This window comes from Sinocyclocheilus rhinocerous, unplaced genomic scaffold, assembly GCF_001515625.1.
Source record: "Sinocyclocheilus rhinocerous isolate Xijiao unplaced genomic scaffold, SAMN03320098_v1.1 scaffold798, whole genome shotgun sequence".
NCBI lineage: Eukaryota > Metazoa > Chordata > Actinopteri > Cypriniformes > Cyprinidae > Sinocyclocheilus > Sinocyclocheilus rhinocerous.
Window position 1 is genome coordinate 1,219,857 of NW_015635037.1, and position 11,901 is coordinate 1,231,757.

Genomic DNA, 11,901 nt, shown 5'->3' on the forward strand with positions numbered 1-11,901 from the left:
TCTGTGAACGTGATCAAGCGGATAGCTGCACTAAGATCCTCGCGGCTGGGCCGTGTTAGCAAGGTTTTGATGACATGCTTATCTGTTGACTCTCGGAGGTTATTGTGGGTGATATAAAGGCCAGGGTGTCCCTGGGGAGATGATGAGGAAGATGAAACTGTGAAGGCTCTCCACCTCTCTAGCTAAAGGTCCTGTGATTTTTCAAAGAGAGCACAAAAATATCACAGCGAGTAATGAAGCGTAAAATGGCTGTTCAAGTGTTTGCACTCGTGTTAATTTCTCCATCTAAAAGATCATTGATAAGTGAAAATCTGTTTAGTGAAATCTAATGTAACAAGCCCTGGATTACCATTCAGCTTGGTGATTTGTTCCACAGGCATTTTAAATAAACATCAGTACACCTAGCACTTTGAAATTCAAACATATAAGACAAAAAAAGTAAAAGTGGAAGGCAAAATTTTAGGATTTGTAAACATTTAAGAGTAAAAATGCTACTAATAAAGTAAATAAAGACTAATGCTGTCAATAAAATAAAAGGCAGGCATAATTTGAAATGAAACCATTTGTATCACATTAAACTATAATGAAATGCAAAACAGAAGCATTTTTGCAACTAATGGTCAAATTTAAGGGGGTCTGAATACTTTCCGTACCCACTGTATATATATATAAGGGATTCATAAATATAGATATACTTTATTTTATTTTCCAACATTTCTAACACTTGCTTGAAAACATTCTTTAGTTTCTTAAGCATGAGTATAATGGAGGTCACAAGAACCAGTAAAACACAACACAGTTAATGTAGTTCACAGCACTTCTCTTTTGAAGGATCTTCCCTAGAGGCATTTCTCATAACAGCAAGTTTTAAACTCATTATGAAGAGATTTTGGCAGAAATTATTTGTGCTCATAAATTTGAGTTCTTGTTAATGGAGGACTTATTATGCTGGGGACAACTGTAATGACTCTGTTATGCCTCTGTGGAAATAAGAGTTATTGTGTTTCAAATCCCTTTAATCAAATTCTGTTGTTTTAAACTAAATAAAATGTTGACATATCAGATGATTCAAAGACAAGAAAATGTTTCTTACATATTCCAGTGAAATATTACATTAGTATTATACTTCAGCTGTAATATGATATATCAGTTAAATTTGTTAGGCTTATTTAAATGCATTTGCGTAGGCTTGAGAAAGGGCTTCAACATCAGTTAAAGTTCAACATCTATCTATCTATCTATCTATCTATCTCTCTCTCTCTCTCTCTCTCTCTCTCTATGTCACATGATCCTTCAGAAATCATTCTAATATGTTGACTTGGTGTGCAAGGAATCCCTTTCTCCTTTTTTCTGATCCAACTACTCTTCTCCCTCCTACAACTATCCCTCTCCCAGGCATTATTTTTCTCTCTCTCTAATTCTGTGTTGTTCTGCATCCACAAAACCAATTCAAATAGGTATTTTTTACTCTATGTTGTTGATGTAATGGAAAGAGCTTCAACACCAGACTATTCCTCCAACTGAGACTGGAATCAGCTATTTCTAAATATTTCAGTGATATGTTACTTAAAAATGCTTAGTTATTACACTATTTTATATAGAGAGATATTTTTTCAATACTTTTGAGCTGCTGTTGTTGCAAAAGCAGAAAAATAGCTTTATACTATATTTAAGGTTTGGAACATTAGGTCTTCATTTCTGACATGCTGTGTTTTAAGCATTTGTAAATAAGACTAAAAAGATCCATGATTTTGGTTTTGGGTAAGCTTGTATGAATACAAAATATAAGCATTTTAGAAACATGGTAATTGACTTCATATTGTATGAAAACAAAACAAATTGTGTTAATGGTATGGTCACAACAGATGGATGTTGTGCTAATTGTGTTTAGAGTTTTGAAAATGTGACTAGAGATTGGACAAAAGGATGTTAGCAATCGAAAGAAAAAAAAACAGTAATGCATGCTTGCTCATGTAAAGTATTGATTTATGTCATTACTGTTTGTTTTCAATGGTGAATATTTCATTAAAAAATGCCATGACATTCATTTGGATACCTTACAATTAATAATCATAATCATAATCCGTCTTATACTGAATTTGATAAAAACCTGTTTAGCATTAAATCTGTAGCAAAAGCTACACTGACGAGTCATTTTTGTTTCACTTTTAGTTCACATGACATACTGTGTTTTAAGCATTTGTAAATAAGACTAAAAAGATCCATGATTTTGGTTTTGGGTAAGCTTGTATGAATACAAAATATAAGCATTTTAGAAACATGGTAATTGACTTCATATTGTATGAAAACAAAACAAATTGTGTTAATGGTATGGTCACGACAGATGGATGTTGTGCTAATTGTGTTTAGAGTTTTGAAAATGTGACTAGAGATTGGACAAAAGGATGTTAGCAATCGAAAGAAAAAAAAACAGTAATGCATGCTTGCTCATGTAAAGTATTGATTTATGTCATTACTGTTTGTTTTCAATGGTGAATATTTCATTAAAAAATGCCATGACATTCATTTGGATACCTTACAATTAATAATCATAATCATAATCCGTCTTATACTGAATTTGATAAAAACCTGTTTAGCATTAAATCTGTAGCAAAAGCTACACTGACGAGTCATTTTTGTTTCACTTTTAGTTCACATTTGTCCACTTCAGAGAATTGAACACTATTTAAGCAAACCCTGTAATGAATCAGCATGAACATATAACGCAAGATAAGAATGCATGCGGGTTTGCGAAAATAACGTTTTCATTTTTTTTTTCATATTACAACTCATATTTACAGAACATTCTGAACACAGCACGCTTGGCACTTCAAGGGCGTGTTGGTTATGCTTAATATATCCTTTGTTATGTTGCCCAAACAAAATGTACTCTCCGGTGGGAGGGTTCTCTGAGACAGGATGTGCCCCTCAGGGGTTGGATTCTAATGAGACCTAAATAAATATATCAGCACTTCATTAATTGCACCAGAGACCCCACAGAGATGAAGCCCGTCTCCGCGGCACCATCATCCTCTCTTCTCGCTGTGCTATGATTCATTTAGTTTGAGATTCACCAGTTGGGTATGCACTGCAGGTTCTGGAAATTGTGTTTGATGATATATTTTTTTCCATAACAAAGGTGGCAATCAAATATTACTTTACTCCCGTGTGAGACAGGCATCAGTCAGCGAGATATGTTGATATAATGCATTTCAAGTGTGAGTATGTAATATAAGAAGAAACATTCTAGCTAATATTTCTCTCAGGAATGGAGAGAATAAATGCATACAGAATGCAAAAATGAATAAGTGTAATAATTCACCATAATATCTGGATATGAACTATCGAGCTGTCAGATTTCATGAACTTTATTGAACACTGAAAATGAGTTGAATGCACAGGGTTTCGGTGCGTATTCTGTGTCAGTACCGTTGTTAAGTATTCATAGTGCGTCTTGTGAACTCCACAAAAGTGCAAAGTGTAGGTAGGAACAACATCAGACAAAGCGTGAAGCCCAGAGTCAAACTAATCAGAGATCTCACCGCCTAGACATTCCCTCTTTCTATTAGCGGGCAAAAGAGGCCAATTAGTATTCCTGGCTTGGCACGGGACAAGGCTGGGAACACTTGGCACTAGATCTGACCGAGTGTCTAAAGTCTTTCATTTCAGGCCCATCCTCAGGCCGACTGTGGGAAGCTGTACTAAGGATCAATACACAGGCAGCATCAAGCATTTTCAATTTCAGCATATGTAACTTTAAACTCCCGTATCAAATGCAAAGGGTTCTTATCCACGAACTCTGATCTTTAAAGATATTACTTTAGTATCCTTAAACATTTAGTGTCTTTAACCCTCATGTTCTGTTTAAGATACGAAAATCCCTGAAGTGCTTTCATTCTGCTTCTGTGAGTTTTACTAATCTTATGACAATGATATACAAAAATGCAACTTTATACTACGGGGCCGTTGAATGCTTGAATCTGATTGGCTGACGAACGTTCTGAGGTGTGCAATTATTTTCAGGGAAACGCACGGCGAACGTAGTTCCAGGCAGCTCTCTTGACCGCATTACAGTTCCATATCACTTCACATAGTTAACTGTAATAACGGAAATTAGCATACAGTGTTTGAAGCTGTTGCTGAAGGGAGGCAACACAGCAGACATTATGGTGAAAGAAAACCACAATTTTTTCTCTTTCAAAGCATCCACCCACATGCCGTGTTTCTCATCTAGGCTGTTTACTCTCTATACCCTGGTTAGTATTGTGCAGTTCAGACCACCTAATGGCCACATTTTCCTTTCTGTGTCATGTTTATATAAAAAAGCAAAAACAAATGTGCCATTTTATTAATGTCAGTGGCTGTTAAAGGCCCAGAAATGCAGGTGTACTGAAATCATGTTAGCATCACCTCAGTTATGGCCGCTAATAAAGCTTGAAACATATGTGTGAGGGGTAATTCTATAAATGTGCGTCTGCTGGTGACTGAACCAGGCCAAAACATTGTCATAAAATTATTTAATAACTAAGTAAGGCAATAATAAGGCATACCATTTCCATTTTAATCACCTCATATAATTACCTCTGAGCTGAAATATAGTGTAAAACCAGTCACAGTCTAAAGCAAATGCCTCATTCATTTACTACATAGTGTGTTGACTCTGAGCATTTTTTTTATATTTATGTTATTAGGAAATGTTTGTTGCCATAGAAACTTTTACAACATTTACAAAGGAGAAGGTCAGAACAAGCAGTCCAATCTCATGAAAAAACAAAGCTATTGTAAGATGTGGCAATTTCATTTGAATTTGTATGAAAACATAAGATTTTTAGAAAGCATGAATGTCGTAAATGTGACCGTCAGTGCAGCGAAAGAAGACTGTATGAATGAGAGTGTACAAATTCATAAGAATTAGCCAGCAGTTCTCCAAAACATAAATAGTTATGAATTGTCATGCAAGATTATTTTCTAGACCTAATTCTAGTTGGCAAGTAATCATATTTTCAATTCAAAATGGCCATATTTGAGAAAAAAAGTTGAGTAGTTTTATATCACTGGATATTACCGTGGGTCAGTTAACATTTCTATCGTAAAGCAATTGTCAAATATTAAAGGTTTTGCTATACTTGCATGTTACCTCGCTCTCTTTCAATGTTAAAACTGATGCTTCACGCCGGAATTCAAGGTTTGCTTCTGTGAACAGTGAACGCCGCCTACTCTGATTTGATTGGCCATCTCAGTTATTTTGATTAAATCATCGATTAATTCCAATTCAATATTCCAAGTCTAAGTCAATTTGATTGTAATGATTCACTAGCTTACTGTACATTATCCATTGCTAATAATCATCATTTATCTTACCTTGTCCACCATTTTGTATTTATTAATGCACTGAGCTTGTTGTAATTCATTCTAGAATTGTCTGTGGAAGATATGTGATGCTGCCTTAAAACAGAACAAGGCATCTTTATAATCAAATTTCCTACATTTTGGAATTGCCTTCCCATTGGGAGCGTGCCAGTGTTGCCCTAAAATGCTTCTGTTCACTAGAAATATGTATCTCTCCAGACTCTATAAGGTCTAAACTAGTGAATTTTTAAAGGGGTCATATTATGCGATTTCAAGTTTTCCTTTCTCTTTGGAGTGTTACAAGCTGATAGATAAGCTGCATAGATAAGATCCTTAAAGTTGCAAAGACTAAAGTCTCAAACCCAAAGAGATATTTTTTATAAAAGTTAAGCCTCATCCACGCCCTCCTAAAACGCCTCGTTTAAGTGTCTACGTCACTGTGTGGGAAGATTTGCATAACACCGCCCAAATGTATACGCAAAGAAAGAAGGTGTAACTTTGATTGTCGCTGTAGTGTTGTTGCCGCTGCCGCCATGTCGTGGAGACGCTGTGTTTCATTGTGAAAGCGAAACTACTTTGTTTGGTCTTCCAAATGACTCACAGCCTGTAAGTACGTTTTCATATTTAAAGAAATTGCCACTGACGATTCAAACGTGAGTTTTGAGCAGTGTAGAGTAGCACTTGTTGTTTGTCGTTTCTCCGATCACAAATGCAGACATGGTTTTATGTTTACGCGGCGCGATGCAACACGTAAAAAGACAGTATAAGTAATTATAATCAGTAATTATGTCCCCACTGGATGCAACAAATGCCTCGTTTATAATGGGTTTTATTGGTTTTGTCTCGTCGTGCCGGGACACGGCATCACAGTATGGTAAGGGGCGTAACATTTCCGTCACACGCTTGAGGAATTCGGCCAATCACAATGCACTAGATAGCTGGCCAATCGGAGCACACCTCCATCACAGAATGATGAGCTTTGTAAAAATCAACACGTTTCAGAAAGGCGGGGCATAGAGGAGAAACAATAATGTACAGTATGTGGAAAATAATGTTTTTTTTAAACCTTAAACTGCATAAACACATTTCATTACACCAAATACACCAAATAATGTTATTTTTTAGCAACATCATATGACCCCTTTAAGAAGGCCAGAGAATCTTGATGCTAGTCTGAATATGACTGGTGTTAGCTGTACTCACAGAGGTTCCTGTTGTTTCTACCACTGAGAAGTAAACATTGAAAAGTTGCAAAAGCTCTTCATTTGAAGACAAGGGGGCAAGGTGTCCAGTTGAGATTGATCGTCGAGGCCAGATGGGGGTGGACTTGTTTGATGAAGTATTGAATGTAATACGTGACCAGGGGCGGCCGCAAGATTTTGATTCCATGGTAGGAGTCAGAGTTGAGACCAACATCATATTTGTTTGTTTTCACAGAGGTGCAAAGACAGATTTTACATGATTGGGAGTGTATATTGATGTTCTACATATAGATTTGGCCACCCGTGTGTATGGATGGGCTATTGAAAATCGTAAAAGATGGGAAGATTGAATTGTGAAAATGTATCCAAAAGATGTAATGAAATGCTAAACCAGAGATCAGCAGTTCTGCTACATGCTGATCCCTTCTACAAGACCCCCAGAGCACTCCTTAGACTGTAAAATGCAACGTAAATAGATCTTCCCCCAATTCCGCCTCATAAAAAATAAATTTGCAACTATCCTGGCTTTCTTACATCAATTTCGGTATAAATTAATAAATATATATGGTAGAAAAAAGTCTTTATTTGTTCCAGACACACAGTGTGTAGGCAGTGAAATGGTTTTTGCAGATATTGGTGTGAATGTGTGCTGCTCAGTTCTGCATAGGTGAACATCATCTTGCTCTTCATCTTTCTTGTCAGCCTTGTCTTCCTCCCAAGGCGTGTCCGAGAGGCCTTCCAGTAGCCTTTGCACAGCAATATTATCCTGAATGACAGTCACCATTTACAGTTACTCGGACATGGCAAACTGCAGTCCATCAGATGATTTATTAAGGCTCCTCAAACAAAACCTCTACCTTCCTCCACTCCTCCACAGAGTGCCTGTGGCTATCATTTTAGCCCTTCCGTGGGTCCTTTTGTGGCTCTATTGAACATATTTTTGCAGGTAAATAAAGTGTAAGGGAGGAGTCAGGGTCATGATAGGTTGGAATTTATAATTGAACTTTTATAAAAGCTTGTTTTCGCTATTTAAAAAAAAAATGTAATTGTGCCTGTTTATCTCATGTCTGACCCTTTTTCTCAGAATTGCCAGAATACTCAGAATTGTGAGAAAATAGTGCTTATTGTTAATTTAATTTAATTTTGCTTTAGTTCTGTGATGAAACTCTTGATGGCACAGACTCAATCTGATATAATCACTATCATCACATGGCGTTGCTGATTGGTTACTTTTCGCATCAGCCAGTAAGATTGCTGCTCAGCATTCAAATACTTGGCTAGTGCTTGCTGTAGCAGTTGCAGCACGCTTCAGAAACCCTCCATCTTCCCCAGCTCCACCTGTATAATTCTGCTACAGGGTAATTTCATGTATGTTATACATGGGGCTTATTTTATACGTGTTACATGTTCATATATGTTACTTGCTCTGCTGCAGGGGCAGAGTAGCAGATCTTTTCCACCAAGGCCAAACACATTAACATTGTCATGTGCATTTTTCCAGTGTTAATTTTTGTTTCTATTAATGAAAATTTAATTTAGTGTAGTTATGTTAACTTTAATGACACTAACAGTGAAACTGACAGCAAATATGGGTAAAGGGGGACCTATTTCCTCAACTTTGTCAGGCTGTTAGCAGCAACAGCTTGTTTATAATTCATCCAGATATTGTTTTCTGTGGAGTAATATGTATAATTAAGTGTGCAGTCACATAACATGTATTTCAAGGGCAGACAGCCTTTCTGTGTAGTGTGCATTGTAGTTCTTGGAACTTCCTGTTAAGGAAAGTAATAGCTTACTTTTTAAATTATAGCTTTCAATAATTCATTATTTAATTCATTTTTAGTGTTGTTGCTCAAGTAATGTTTGGGGATACATATGATGATTTTATTTTATTGAAGGCATTTTTAAACTATAATGAATACAAACCTGCTCTTGCACATTTTATAGACGCTGTCAAATATGACTTTTTATTTTTATTTAATTGATTGTTAAAGATTAATAGTAATAATAATTAATAATTTAATTTTATGCATTTAGCAGACACATTTATCCAAAGCGACTTATACAGTGCATTCAGGCTATACATTTTTTACCAGTATGTGTGTTCCCTGGGAATCGAACCCACGATCTTTTGCACTGCTAACGCGATGCTCTACCACTGAGCCACATTTACTTTACTTGCATTTTTCCTTCTCACTTTTCTACCTAATACAAGTGGAAAAATCTGTTCAATAAGACAAAATACTTTTTTTTTTTTTTTAAGTTTTAATATATTATGTAATGCTGCTTTTCAAGTACAGTAATATATATCTTTCTTCAAGTCTTTTTTGATACTTTACCTGGAAAATTAGACAAAATTACTGATTAAAAATATATATATTTTTTTTGCAATGCAATGCACACCTCTAAACCTGCAGATACACAACATTGTTTGACTGCACTGAGCTGATTTCTACTGTACAAGAAGACAATATGTTGGTTTGAGAAACATATCTCCACTGTTAATCAATTAAGCCAGTGAGAATGATCTTGATTTCCAACATATACATATACAACTTGAACACAGTCAGAACAGACCTTTCAGGGGGTGAGTTCATTTCTCCTCTTGATTAAAAAGCTCATTACATGTACTTCATTAGTTAGTGTCCCTCTTCACTCTTAAAAATAAAGCTTCCAAAAGGTTTTTTTTTTTTCACAGCAATGCCATAGAATAACCATTTTTGGTTCCCTAAAGAACCTTTTAGCGAACCGTCACTTTAAAAAAATCAAATGTTTTTAATAATCTAAAGACATTAAAAAAAAAAAAAAAAAAGTTTCTGTGGTTGTTAAAGGCTCTTCAGTAAACCAAAATAAAAAAAATGAAAATAGACATGCACAAGCACTAGTTTAAAAAAAAAACCAATGGCTAGATTACCAGGAAAATGTCACATTGCACTGAGCCTTTCTGAACTTTGTGTCCTCTAATTCTTTTGCACTTTTCAGCCCTTTTTTTATTAAGTGACCTGCCCCCTATTCAGGGACATTCTGGATTCTCTCAGTTTTTTCTCAGACTTTAATTTCTTCACCAGTCTTGAGCAAAGTATACTATATGTGCCCTCAGCTGAACATCCGCGTCTGCTCAATTTGTGCCGAAGCTTTGATTCTGTGTTCGGAGGGCATATTCTCTGCCCACTTGTGCATATGTAACCTTATTTCCAACAATTAGTTCCCAGTGGCTGTTTTCATGAGGACAAAATATAGTAATAATGAAAGAGGGGGGAAAAAAACTCATAAGATAACGGTCCCCTTAACTGTCTTTCTAGCCTCTCTCTTATTAAAATGTGAATCAGAGCTGCAGGATGTGCTGAATACAGGTTTAAAGCATTCAGTTATCTCTCGAGTTTCTATTCTTCTTCTTTGGACCTCAACTAGTGTCAGATCATAGTTGACTGTTAACGTCAAAACTTTCAGCCTCGTCTCTCTAAAGTCCAAATGCTAGAGGAGCAGCATCAGTGGTGGCATTTAAATAGGCTGAACCTAAATATTTAACCGAGCTGGAGCTTTGTTAGATCGCCTCGGACAAGATCCCTCATTAAATAACAAACTGAGAATTTGACAACGCCAAAGTAGGTCTTGTCTGATTCTGAATCTAAATTCTGCTGCTGGATTCATTTAGTGGGTTTCAGAGCTAGTGGTTCCATGAGACATCGTCCCTTGAAATGAAAACCTATTAGCAGTTGTATTTGCTGATCCTGAAGCACAGTGTTGATAAAAGACTATTGTTAAATGTGACTTTGCTCTAAAGAAATTCTCCAGTGGGAACTGCAATGTTCGCGCGTTCCAATTACAGTTTTCTTGCACCAAAAGAAGCGCTGAAATGATATCACTGGAGTGTTTAGTCAATTTAAGTGGTTCTTTTCAAACTTCCCTCTGTCGGATCACTTATTTCTGGATTGTTTTAAGCTATCCACATACATTCGCCATTAGCAAACTTTTTCCTCTTGCAAAACGTCACTTAAGATGCAAGCTTGTGTCTCAGCCCTTAAAATCTGGCACCTACATTGTCACAGAAAACTTTCAAAGATGCTTTTGCAGGCTGACTGCAGTCAAGAGAAACTGATGGCAAAGTCATGTTCCAACATCAGCCATCAAATATAGACGAAAAGTGAGAGACAAGTGGAGGAGCTGTTTTTGTGTTCCAGCATTTCTCACATAAGGCTTCTGATACATTCTGTCAAAAGTGTTGAGAGTTTCAGGGCTCTGCGTGCACAAATTTCCGAGCGCTGCTGGTTAATTGGCAGTTCGGATAAGGTCTACCCCACATAGCGAGGACAGCTCAACAGCTGGAGCTTTCAGGGTATAGAGAGGGATTTGGGCTTTTGTTTTATCTCTTTTCACCAGCTTTAGTCCTGTGGGTCATTTTGAACTCTGTGATTGAGGGCGACTGATAGGCCATAATCAGTCAGCGGTGAGTAAAAACTACTTTATAAATGTGGCCTATGGATTCTAAAGAAGCAGCACAGGATACAAAAAATATATTTTAGGGGCTTTATTCTGCCGGCTGTCTCTCAGAAGGACAGCGATCGATGGGAGTAAATACAGATAAAAAATTATGAATAAAATAAAGTAAATCTTATGTCTCTGTTGTGCTTATTTGACAAAACAAGAGATTAAGCACTGATTTCAAAATCTGATAAATTAATTACAGGAAGGGTCACAACCTTCATACAAATTCAGTGTTCAGATATCGGAAGATTCAGTCTCTCTGAATTGCACTAGAATGAAATTAAATGGAGTAAAATAAAATAAAATTAAATAAAATACGGTAGAGGCCAGTCCTTGCACGTCTTTTAATACATTCTAATCATTTTATCAAGGTATGAAATGTTTTAAGAACACTCATAACTGTTTTTTTAACATGCATATTCCAATGTAACAGATTCAACTACAACCAGGCAAATGCACTGGACTTTAAAGAAGAATTAAACTTCATTAATATTCATTGTACATACCCAGTCCTTGCACATGTCCCAAAACGTGATCAAACCCGATCCACCTCACACATGCAATCCATAAACGTCCTTAAAAACGATCCATGAAACATTTATTATTAACATACTATGCTCACATACACAGGTCATGCAATTCGTTCACAACTTCTGTAAGAATGTACATTTACCTCGCCAAATTCAGAATAATGGCACCAAACCCAGAGCACTAGTTTGCGTTCGCTGCTCTGCTCATACTGAAATCCACCCACATGTATTACATGCTGGAGCACCGTAAAGCAAGTGTTGCAAACACAGTATCTTAAAGGACCCACACCCAATTTATGCTCAACATTAAGTTTTGTTAATTTTCTCCACTTGGC